Source organism: Leptosomus discolor, chromosome 1 (assembly GCF_034619465.1).
Source record: "Leptosomus discolor isolate bLepDis1 chromosome 1, bLepDis1.hap2, whole genome shotgun sequence".
NCBI classification, from domain to species: domain Eukaryota; kingdom Metazoa; phylum Chordata; class Aves; order Leptosomiformes; family Leptosomidae; genus Leptosomus; species Leptosomus discolor.
Window position 1 is genome coordinate 121,504,023 of NC_141391.1, and position 12,111 is coordinate 121,516,133.

Genomic DNA, 12,111 nt, shown 5'->3' on the forward strand with positions numbered 1-12,111 from the left:
CCAGCTAAACCAGAGTAGGACTGAGGAGGAAGAAAATGCATCTCCTGTCGTTCAGCCATTGTTTTCAGGAAATGCTTATGCATCAGATCACACTGCAAAACATCTATTTTTTTCCGTTACGGTTTGAAGGTTTCTTTTAGAAGCCTGTTTTGTACAGTGAGCTACAGAAGTCAGAGGAATGAAGCTGCTAATATGCTTTAGAATATTTGAAAAAATACGTTTATTTCACAGGTATGTTGTAGGCTGGATGTTACCAAACACTTGATATTTCCAGGAATCTGTAGGACCCAAACATAATTGGTTTTATTCCTCCTCCTTCACATCACTCCATATTTTAAGGTTCTGGAGACAAGTGAAAGTTAGTCCACAGATACAGCAATATTTTTGGCTTTTTTCATTTCACCTTCTGCAATCCAGGTGTCTGATGTTAAGGAATTCCTGTTTCCAGTCCGCAAGATTCCACTGTGATCTGAAATTAATCTGATCTGTGGTGTGGTTACAAGGACTTAAGAGGTTCTTCTGCCTGCCATCTGCCCATCACTGGTGGAGTTACTGCCTAGTAGCAGAATGGGTGACTAGTGTCCCTTCATCTGCTGAGCTCATAGCCTGGTTGAAATGGATGGCATTTGAAGTTAACAGCACCCAGCTATGAAGTATGTTGGCACAGCAGCAGGGACACTGCAGGTGCTGCTGCATTAGCCAGTAGTATTGTGATGGGGTGGGGATGGGGCAAGCAGCTGGATACAGCAACTTCTGGTAGCACCGCTGACAAGCTGTCAAAAATCATGAGGTAGCACGCTGTGCCTCTGATCTGTGAATCCTTTGACTTGAACAAAAAGCATTCAGTTTCTAGTACATCTCATCACAAATTTTTATGAAGCAGCATGAGGTTCTAGGCTGGAGAGAGCTCAGAAGTGAGAAATACCACATTAGATCTTTTTTTCCACCTGTTTTTATCTTTTTTCCCCATTATGCTAGAGTATCACAGTTCCTCAGTGAAGAACTATCCAATTAATGTTTATGCAGACCTTTCAAAGTTGAAAAGTTGAAACCGGTATGTAAATATGTGTTACTGTTCTGTCAATTCATGACTAAATTTTAGATTTTTAGTCAAATTGTAGTTTCAGTTTTTATGAATTGAATGGGGTTTTAAGTGCCTTGTTCTGGAAAACACTTAAACAACGTTACATCAGCAGATACTATGGTGTAACATTATCCCTCTGCTAATATTTTAATGAAGTAAAGAAAAGTAAAGCCAAGACTTGTTTCTTCTCCTAACACTTTAGATTTCCTTACTTTTTTGGTAAGTATTCAATTCCGTTGTTTCTCATATTCATGGATCAATATGAGAAAAGGCCTATTGCCAACACCTTTTAACATTAAAAATGAACAAGTTTAAGCATATTACTGAAAAGTACCCATTCTATCCTTTCTCAGTTTTCCTTTATTTTCATTACAGCCTAGTACTTTTGGTACACTACAAAACCTTTAATTGCTCTTTGCAAACTGGGAAAACACAGAAATGTTTCTTTCCCTGAAGCAGAAAGAATACATTTTTTGTTTTTCACTCTTAAATTTATGTGCGTCTGCTGCTTTTGGTCACCAGTAATTGTACATTCATTGTTCTTTATTACTGTATGCTATGGTCAGTGATTAACATTAATTGCTTCCCTCATTGATATTTTAACATGACTCCATGAATCATTCAAGTTGTAATAAATTCAATGGCTGCCACTGTAATTTAATTTTCTTACAGATTTAAACTGTATAAATTCTATGTTCTTAGCTAAATCCCAATCATGCTGGCCTGACTTCATCCACAATTTTAGGATCATAGTCTACCTAGTCTTCATACTCTGGTAATGCAGAGAGCAAAACAGGCGTCTTTGGAAAGTAAGTCAAATTTTCTGCAGTTTTGAACAATTTCCTGGGAGTACCTCGCTTGGCTGTGTAGCTTGAAATATCTGCATCTGAGAACCTCAGGTGCTTAAAGCTGAGCCAGTCCAGGCACCTGCATCAATTCTTCCCTCAGATTTTGTGAGAGTGCTTCCTGTGGAACCTCGTACTTCTGGTTGTGCTGCAGTCAGTGGGCACTGATTCTTAGTGATGTTTTTTACAGCTCTGAGTCACTGACTTTTCATTAATGTGGGTTGATCAGAGACTTTATCCTAGTAGCTGCATTATTTTGGAGGAGACTTTCATATTTTGAGTCTAGATAAAGACCCTGCTAAAATAAATCTGCTGTGCAGCTCACTTCTTCCCCAAATGATTCCACACTGGTGTAGTCTGTCTGGGAAAGGGATGGTGAAGGGTCCCTGGCCAATTGCTACAGAAAATATGTTCCAGTGTGATAGGGTTATTGTGCATGCAGTAAGCCTAAACTTTTACCATTTTTCTTTCTTCTGCCTTTTTTTTTTTTTTTTTTTTTTTTTTTTATTCTGGAGAGTCTACTTCTGAGAATAAGGAAGTTGTTTACGTCTCTGTTTTCTGCTAAGATTTGCCACAAGGGTAACAGTGCTGTGTACAATGGACTGTATCCTGTTCCACAGAGGATGAATAAATTTACTCATGTGTTTCGTATGGGCCACTGAAGTGTTCTAAATTGAAACTGAAATACTGAATGAAAAAGATTCCTCTTAAACAGGTATGGACCAGTTCTTTTGCATTGGTCTTAAATACATTCCAGACTTCCCATTTGGAAGTTAGATTTGGTTTTGATAAAATAACTTCAGTTTTCTCTTAATAACACTTTTGTTTGATCTGAGGTAAAGATGTAGCTGGATAAATTCTATAAATGCTTGTAAGGCCACGTTTTGATTAAAAAAAAAAAAAAAAGAGTTTAGATTCCTTGGTTATTTTACTGATTGTATTTCTCATTCAAGATCCTTTATCTGCAGAATATCTGATCTCTTATGAACCTGACAGGGAAGCTTTCGGTGGAGGATAAATTCCAACCTTGAACATCATAAGGGAGATTAATTTATTTTTGTTAGCAGCACTCTTTAGCCCTGCAGAAAGATGTCAAAATGTCTGCACTTCAGGATGAAGGTCTTTATTTTATCAGCTTATCAGGTAACTTACATGCAATAGTGCTTTCAGATTTTTGAAACGTCACTGCATTTTCACTGTGAATTACCATGGGCATTGACAGACTTATTCTCCAGGGTTAGATACTGAAGTATTAGGTGGGAGATTCAGAATCTGAGATGATGTAATCTTAAAATGGGGGTAATTCAAAGGTAACTTGAGAAGACTCCAAGTAATTCAGTTATACAGAAACTCCTCTGAAACTGGTTGTTTTAGCACTGAGCTAAATATTTTGTTCACTTATTTTAAGTCAGATGTGTGACAGTGTGCCTGCATATATTACTCTCTCATGGATGTTGCAGAGCAAAGACCATCAAGCACGTAGACACATAGGTACATTTGGGTCACCTAACAACCCTCAAATTATTTTGTAGTTGTGTATATTGTGTCTGATTTCCAACCTAAGCTGATGAATAAGGTACCCAAAATGCCCTATGAATGTCCTCAGTGTCATGTTTCCAGAAGCACAACAACAGGACTGAAGACCAGGATGAAGTAGACCAGCCACTCTCTAATGTGCTTCCCTTCTGTTCTGCTAACTTCTCTGCTGACTATCGAAATTACAGCTTTTACCAGTAATCTATTTATTTTTTGTAGGACATATCTGTTGTTAAGCAGCACATCTATGTATAGTTCAGCTCTTCTTTTAATAAATCGCTTTAAAAAAAAATCTAGGCAGTATATATTTTAGTTCTGTATGAAAGATTTTAGCATTATAACAGGAAAGCAGACTTACCCATTTAGTTTCCAACTTACATTTTTTGTTTAAAAGGCATGTTTGGATAGTATCCAAGGTCTTGATCAGTAACATGGATGCTATGAGATTCAGACAGTACTGGTTTAATCAAATTAGCACTCCTCTGATTAATTTAGAAAACTAATTGTTTTCTGGGTTTTGTGGCGTATCGTGTCCCAAAGATCCTGCTTCTGAGAAGACAACTGTTATGAGAAGCAATGTGAAATGAAGGTGTAATTTGATGATTTCTTCATCAGAGTAGTGTGCCTTTAATAAAATTATCATGGGGGCGGCGGTGGTATGAACTGACAAAGTTATTTATCTTCTCTTAAACCAAGTACTGAGGATGAAGAGGAAAAAAAAAAAAGGAGGTGGGGATTCTTAAAGCGTAACCGGGACTCAGAATAGAATTTCCATTTTCTCTGTAGAAGATGAAACCCCCAAAGGAGAGGGTTGATGGCATTCTTGCATTTAAGCCTGTAAGGAATGGATGTTTAGTAGCATCTAGTACACTTGTAGTTGACTGCAGCTAATGGCCCTCTGGGCTACAAGTTTCCTAAAACATTGAAACCCAATATCCTTCAAATAAAATATACTGTATGTCAATAGCAGTCTAAGCTACCTCTTGATAGCATTTCTGAATGTAAAACTTTTCTTGTAGGACTGTGTGACAGTAGTCCCAGATGCTCCTCGAGACTAAGTTTACACAACACCAGGTTCGTGATTCCCAGAGCATGAGCACTGTTTCCATTTCAGCTGGCCTGCAGGTTAGAGAGCAGAGGTGAAATGGCGACTTTTTATGCTAGATAGATCTCCCGTACACTGAGAAAAGGGGGTTCTGTCAGGGAATATATCTCCCTGAACTTTTTCTTGGCACACAATGGAAATTTGAGAGAGGAGGTCTCCAACTGTAAAATGGCCATGTGTAAGCTCGTATGTAGATAACTGTGGGAAATATTTAGGCGTGTAGCAAAGGTCTGAGGCTTGCAAAGAGTTCCCAGTTTTCAGTGACTTCTGTGGAGCATGTAAGCCAATTTCAGAATCACTCAGTTATGGACCAGAGAATTGTTCCACAAAAATGGTGCTGATAAAGTGGGTATAGCTAAGCTGACCTAACACTTACAGTGATGGAATCATATTTACTTTCCCCACAGTTCTGCTAAACTCTGGTCTGGTTGAAACTTTCATTTTCTGCTTATATTGAGTTTAATGTAGTTTTGCTGAGCCCAAGTTGTTTTCTGCAGCAGGGCTTTCTTCCTTCTGTCTTTCTATCAGGTATTCATCAAAACTTAAAGCACTTAATTCTTTTCAGGCAATAAAACATTTAAGTGGTAGCAGTACTTACCAGTTGATTTGCTAAGCACAGCCAGACAAAACGCTACTGGAAACAACCATAGTCCTTAAAATGCTCTTTTCATCTGGACATAGGGAATGGGAAGCATCATGTTTGTGTTTACCTAGTTTTGTGTCTCTTCTTGGCTGAAAACATTCTCTTTTTTGATACCTGTAATAGCTGATTTTCCAGCCTTTGGGATTTTTGCTTAGAGCTAGATCACTGCTTGAGAGACAGGAGGCTGAACTTGGTTAGGTACAATTGACTTAAATGGGCAGGCAGTTCACTTGACTTCTTTTTATGGCTTTGCAGCTGCTCTGGGTTCACCCTCCCCAGGCTGTGCAACAGGTGCCATGCACAGCTGAGCTCTTTGGGAAGGCTGTGATATTCCGACCCTGCTGTGATACCGCATGTTCTAAGAGCCCAGGAGCATCCTGCAGGCCTACTGAGCCTGGGGTTTGCTCTCAAGGAGTATCTACATATCACTGTGTGAGCTTTTTTTTACAGACCAGAGATTCTGAAAAAACTTTTCATGTCTGCCTATGGTTTGGGTGGGGGAAAAACAATCATGGGATGACAGGCCTGGGATGTCTGCAATACGGCATAACTTTTCCGACTTTCTAAAGCATATGGCTGGTTTCCTTATGTGTTCTTAACATTAAATTCTCTTCTACCTAAGCTGCAGTGCCACTGTGCCATCATACTGCTTGCTGTACAGCCTGCTTCTGACTGCTGCTTTTCTTGTGGATGATGCATATTTTTTGTTTGTTTGAAGTCCATTAGCAAATTTAATTATTAAAAAACACCAAAAACCAAACAACGTTTCCCTAGCACCTGCTACACTGAATCTTTGCATCAGGTCCTAGAACTAACTCACCATGTTGATTAGAGCCTTAAAGACTTTCTGATTTTTCTTTTTCTTTGCCTGACAAAACATATGGTTGATTACAGAAATCTATGGCACACAGAAATAGCTGGAAAAAGTTTAAGTGCTGGTTTTGGAACTAAATCTAAAACCCAACAAGGAATGCTGAGAGTCAGCAGAATTTTCCAGATTTGCAAGTTACAGGATTACCAGAAGGAAAAAAAAAGCTAATGTATGTATGAAAACAATTGAGATGTTACAGACAGTACAAACAGTTTTCAGAGTTACTTTAATGGAATCAGGAATACATAAAATGGGTAGACTTTTCGAGGAAAAGATATGCACCAGATGATTGGTGCCACATTGCTGTTAGTTGTTTCACTGCCATTTGAAGAATCACTTCACTCCTTGAATATCGTGATCGTTATTGACTGTACAACAGCTGTCAAATACATCATAGTGAAAAAGCACACATTCTCCAAGATTATCAGATCCCCTCTTGCTTTTTGTCCAGGAAGTGCGTGAATTTTTAAATGATGGTTTAGGCTTTTGATAACTGTGGCACTTAGTTATAAAGATGCCACATATAGTTACCAAGATGCCACTTTTCATACTTGCTCCTTAGCTCTGTTAAACTCATGCTAGGATTGCACAGTGTGTATACGCAACTAATACAATTGCAAAAGGGACGTAATTTTTCATCAGCTTTTGTATCAGTTCTCCCCAAGACAAATTGTATGCTCGAATGTAGATCTTGTAGTCCTGCATCCCTGCAAACACAATGACATGACTTACAAATACTAACATGAGAAATTATTTATGCAACAGTATGTATTTTTGTGAAGGTCTGATTTTAATTAAGTAGGATAGAATTCTAACATTTTAAAAATAAATGAGTAATAGACATCAAAAATTATCAGGAATACTTGATGTGAGTAGTGTTTGCATACCAATGTAGTGTGTTTGATAAATCCTTTTTCTGCTTATTTTAAAAATCTTGATAGTAAATTTCAGTACTTTCTGAAACTGATATGTAAGAGAATCCATTCTATCTGCATGTTTATTACCACAGCAAAAGGTAATCTTCCATGCTGGACACGCTGTGTCTAGTTTCCAGTGGAAGATCTGTTGTACTCATGATGATCTAAGGACAATGACATAGGTGAGCAGTGAAGGTAGACCTGATTACTTTTAAATATATGACAAGCATAAACTGTTTTGGAAACAAGGTACAAGCTATCAGGTGTATGAGCCACTCGTCAAATCAGAAAATGTAGTAGCAAACTTCAAAACCAAATACATGTTGCGAATGATCTTTACGACTTCAACTTGGTAGGCAGTGACGTTGATTGAAAGAGGGTAGTATCTTATACCTGCAATGTACAAAGTTGTTGGGAAAGGAGATAAAGTGGTTATCAATATGAGAAGGATAGAGCTGTGACTTTAAATGCACTGTAGAGTTATGATTTATCACTTGGGAACAAAAAAAAACCCAGAAAATGGAGTGATTGTTTTGTGTTCCCTCAATGGCAAGTGGACATTTTTGTCTGTATGAGTTTATTCTGGTTTGAAATGGTCGTTCAGATTAATCTATGCAGATACTGGAGGGGCCTCTGGGACAGTGGATGAAGTGTTATGTTCCCAGAAATGCAGAAGTGAGGTGGTGGTGGTTCTGTTGTAGTGAGATTTTACTGTGTCAGTAGCAGAGACATGACAATTTTTATACTTGCTCAGGCTTGCTCTGAGCAAGTTATGGTTACTGTTGCTCTAGATTAATTTCTTGTATATGAAGTTCTTTTTTCAGGGTAGACTCTATCTCCTTCTGTTGTAGAGATGAGAAGTCATCCAAAGACTAGAATAGTTGGTTCTAGGAGGACTTATTTCAAGAAAACATATGTTGCAATTAGTTGGTGATTTTTTCTGTATAGTCACTAGCTCTGAATGACATGGAGCAAACACAGGAGTGGGATCAGAGGCTTTTACTAAAGTTCTCGCGCAGTGTTTGGGTGCTTCTTTCAAAATCTGACTTAATTCCTTAAAGGAGTACCTGCTGTGTAAAAAATCCTCTTGGTTGCAGAGTGAATATATTCTTCTGAGAGCAAAATGAAGTCTGAGGGCTTAGTTATGTGAAAGAGCTTTTGGGGGGGGATATTTCAGATGGTTACTGTTTTTTACAAGAATAGATAAGCCTGCCTTTGAGGGTTTTATTATTTTAGTGTATATTGTTGCTTCTAAGCAACCATTTTGGTGGTAAGGGAGTATTCTAAACTTATTCAATCAGAAGCTGAGTTTCCAAATTTTGGGGAGAAATTAGTGTTAGAAGCCAGGTTTCTTGTGAAGATAACTAGAATGTCATCCGAGTGTCTTAGGTTTACTACCATAAAGATGCAAAATTTGTCCTCCAAAGCAGGTAAGGAAAAAGTTGTCATGTTTTGGGTCTTTCTTGCTGCTCATTGCTGTGTCTTACCATATCTAGTTCAATCTTCCTCGTAGCCTATGCCAGAGAAAAGAGGAATTGCAACAGTCCTCTCTAGGGAATAAGATGCAATAATTCTGTGATCAACGAATTTACTTTCCTTTTAAGAACATGTCTATGTACAAGCTTGCATTCAGATTGTGAGTGACAGTGATGGTGGATGACAGTTAGAGATTAGCAAATATTATGAGCTGTTATTAGTTTCTCTTTTTTAATCATGTGCCAATGGCGGAACTTTCTGACAAAAGAGTGAGTACTTAACATGATCATAGCATTTAGTATAATAGCTCAAAAGCGTGTATCAGCTCGTTCATATGCAGCTGAAAAAGCTCACACAATATGTGGCTCAAAAATATCTCAAAAACATGTTTCAAAATCTCCAAATTACTTTTTTCCCCCGACCTGTCTTAAAATTTATATTATATATCCATTAAAGGTAGTCATACAAAGAAGAATAGTTACTGGAACAAGCAGACATTCAGAACATAACATTCAGTTCAATTCATCTTCAGTTACAAGCTGCAAGAAAAATAAATGCAAATAGGGAAGAGAATGTATGTAGGCAGAGATAAAGCCAAGTATAATTACACTTAACACTAAAAAAGCTCTGTTTGACTTATTCACAAAATGCCACCTGTGAAAAACAGCCTCTGCTTGGGTTTTTGGCTTCTCTGACATTTGATTAAAGCTGGAATTAAGCAGCCCTCATTAGAACTTCAAGAGAATGAATTATACTTAATAAATGTATAGCATGTGTACCTGATATGAATGCCAGCACCGTACACCATATTATTAACATCCAATTATGTTGATGAATAGCAACTTAAACTATAATTTCTTAGACCTATAAATTTTTAGTTTTAATGTGCTGCCACTTGTATGTTTACTGTGGCTGAAAACCAAGTACTAATGTGACAAGAGCAGCTTAGTACCAAATCTCTGACATACTACAAAGGCAGCAGTGACTCTGGGATTCAGTAAGAGCAGGAGAAATGGTGGAAGGAAAGAGGAAACAAAACAAGCATCAAGGCAACTTGTTTTAGAGATTTTCGGTGGATTAAGTGCTCCAATTAAAGATGTTTGTGGTGTGGCAAGCACTCAGGATGGATAAATTCCGGCAAAACTATTCTACAGCTGGAAATACTTGGCACTGAGATTTTTTTTTGCGTGTTTGCCAGGGAGGATTGACTTAGGTTTCATCTTTATAATACATTTTTATGCAGGGTTTCAAATTAAAATTGGAAAGAAAAAAAAATTATGTTTGCTTTGATTGACTCCTGTCATTTCCTGAGTGCTCGTCTCTGTCCTGAATGACAGAACAAACTCTCACAAAATTTCAAGTCCCTGTATCAAGACATTCACAGCCCTTTCAGCTTTCTGTAGGATCCATCATGTTTTTGTCAGTAGCTTCCCATACCTAGCAAACATTTTCAGGTCTGTTGACGACAGGACCAGGCCTTCTAACCGAAGCTGTCACTGGAGTTTCCTCTGCAGTTATGGGGAAAAAAATCCAGGGTGTTTGTGTATGGGCTCTAGCTCTGTATTGGTGAGTAGGTGTCACTGGCTAAGGTAAAAGGTGGCCCCAGAGAAGGGGGCTGACTGGGTTTTTTTCGTATTCCTTCCCTCTGTAAATGGGGGTGGTGAATATCTCTTGAGAGTAATTGGTTGAGAAGTGAATGGCACATTGCAGGAAAAAGTAGCTGGCTGCTCCCAGGATGAGGGGACTTACTCCTTGTATTTTTTTCTTACTGTATTCTAAGTAGTTTGAGCAAATGGGAATCTTCGGCTGAGAGATGTTCTGTGGGAAATTAAATTTGGACTATAGAGAACATGATGTTGAGCAGCATCCCTGTTTAATGAATTTCATTTAAGTCCTAGGCTTTTGGGTTTTATTGAACAAAAAATATTTCCTGGTCTTGTGAATAAATATGTACCAGTTCAAACAATGTGTTTCAGCTGAACTGCTCAACAGCAAATGTTGCCCTGTCCTATGTGGGGAGCTTATCGGAAGCTTACAGGATGTGTATTGACTGGAATGTAATTTGGCTGCATACTGCATTCTCCTATATAGTCATAACCAGGACTTCACTGGTAGAAAAACTGATGGCAGGTGAGAGGGAAAGGTATTGTCCCTTAATACTCTGTAAATCAATGCTACCACTTGCTTTAATAGGGGGATCACAATTAAGCCTAGTAACCCATCGATTCATGGATAAAAATAAACAACTGCAGAAATATAGCATAATAAAATTAATTTCACTTTTTTAAGACTCACTTTAGAAAGGGAGTATTTCCCCAAGGTGTTCAAACAATTTTTATTTTTTTAAATAACGATTTTTTCATAACAAAAGATAAATTATTTTAATGTAGGTTACTAATATTAAGCACTAAAATACTCTTATTTCCTTTAATAGTGTTCTATAAAGCATTCTGAACAATGTGGAGAAAGTGAGACCATTTTTGAGTCGTAAATGGATCCCTTTCGATAATTGTTCATTTGTAGAGGTAGAATGTCTCACAGGATACTTTAGAATTGGGATTGTATGAGCTATAATGTTCTTCTCACTAAACTGGGAAGAACAGCCCTGCTGTCTTAACACTAACTTCTTGCTGTCTGTCTAAAAATTTAATAAAGTCTACTTCATGCTGCCTTTCCTGGCTTTTGTTTAATCTTAATGGGTTTCTCCTTCAGAAATTTATGCCCAAAAGGTATTATAATGTATCTTGGCTTCGTACTTGAAAGCAAACTGTTACAGTACTTGCATGCAGCAATATATTGAGGTGGAAGATAAGTTTTATTATTTTTGGAGCAATAAATGTGAAGCACAGGACAATGCTATAATCAGGCCTCAGGTTAGATCAGTAGCTGTGATTCAAAGGACTCTGGATCCTGTTGTATTTTATGAAATTCCGTCGGGTTTCAACCGTCGCCTGAGTTGACTTTTGACATAAGTACTGCCAGGGACTCACTGCCAGTTTTTATCATTAATCTGAGTATTTGGTATACTCACACTTAGTCTCATCTAACTGCACCAGGGTCTCAGGTCTCATTTAAAAATAACGGTCTAGATCTGATGGGTGCAGATGTAGCTTAGAGATACCAAATGTGAAGCTATGAGAAAAACAAATCAAGCAGCTAAACAAGAAATAAATAATTTTTTTTATTTTTTTATTTTTTTTTTAATTTTCCTTGAGGGTAGTTTTTGGAGACAACTTAGTGTTGTTATAAGGGTTTTTAGTAACTCCAAAGTAATTCTTAGTTTTAACTGCTCATTTCTTTCTGATCTCAGATCACAATCACACAAAATTGTAGCACTTTAACATCTTGGATCAATCACCGTTGGCAACCCTCTTCAAAAAAATATTAGAATAAAGCATCAGATGGAGCTGTGTGAGATTAAATGACACAGTTGCTGAAACAATTGTGATTCTGCAATTCCAAATAATTTGTCAGAATGGTTGTGTTTTATTGCATTTTGCCAATGTAGGAATTAACTTTTTCGTTACTCTCTTGCCCCCACGAGAAGCAGCCTCTCCTACGCCCCATTTAGTTGTCTGCTGTAGCAGCTGAGGGCAGTGTGTGATACTCTAACATGCCTTGCAGATATTTTGGA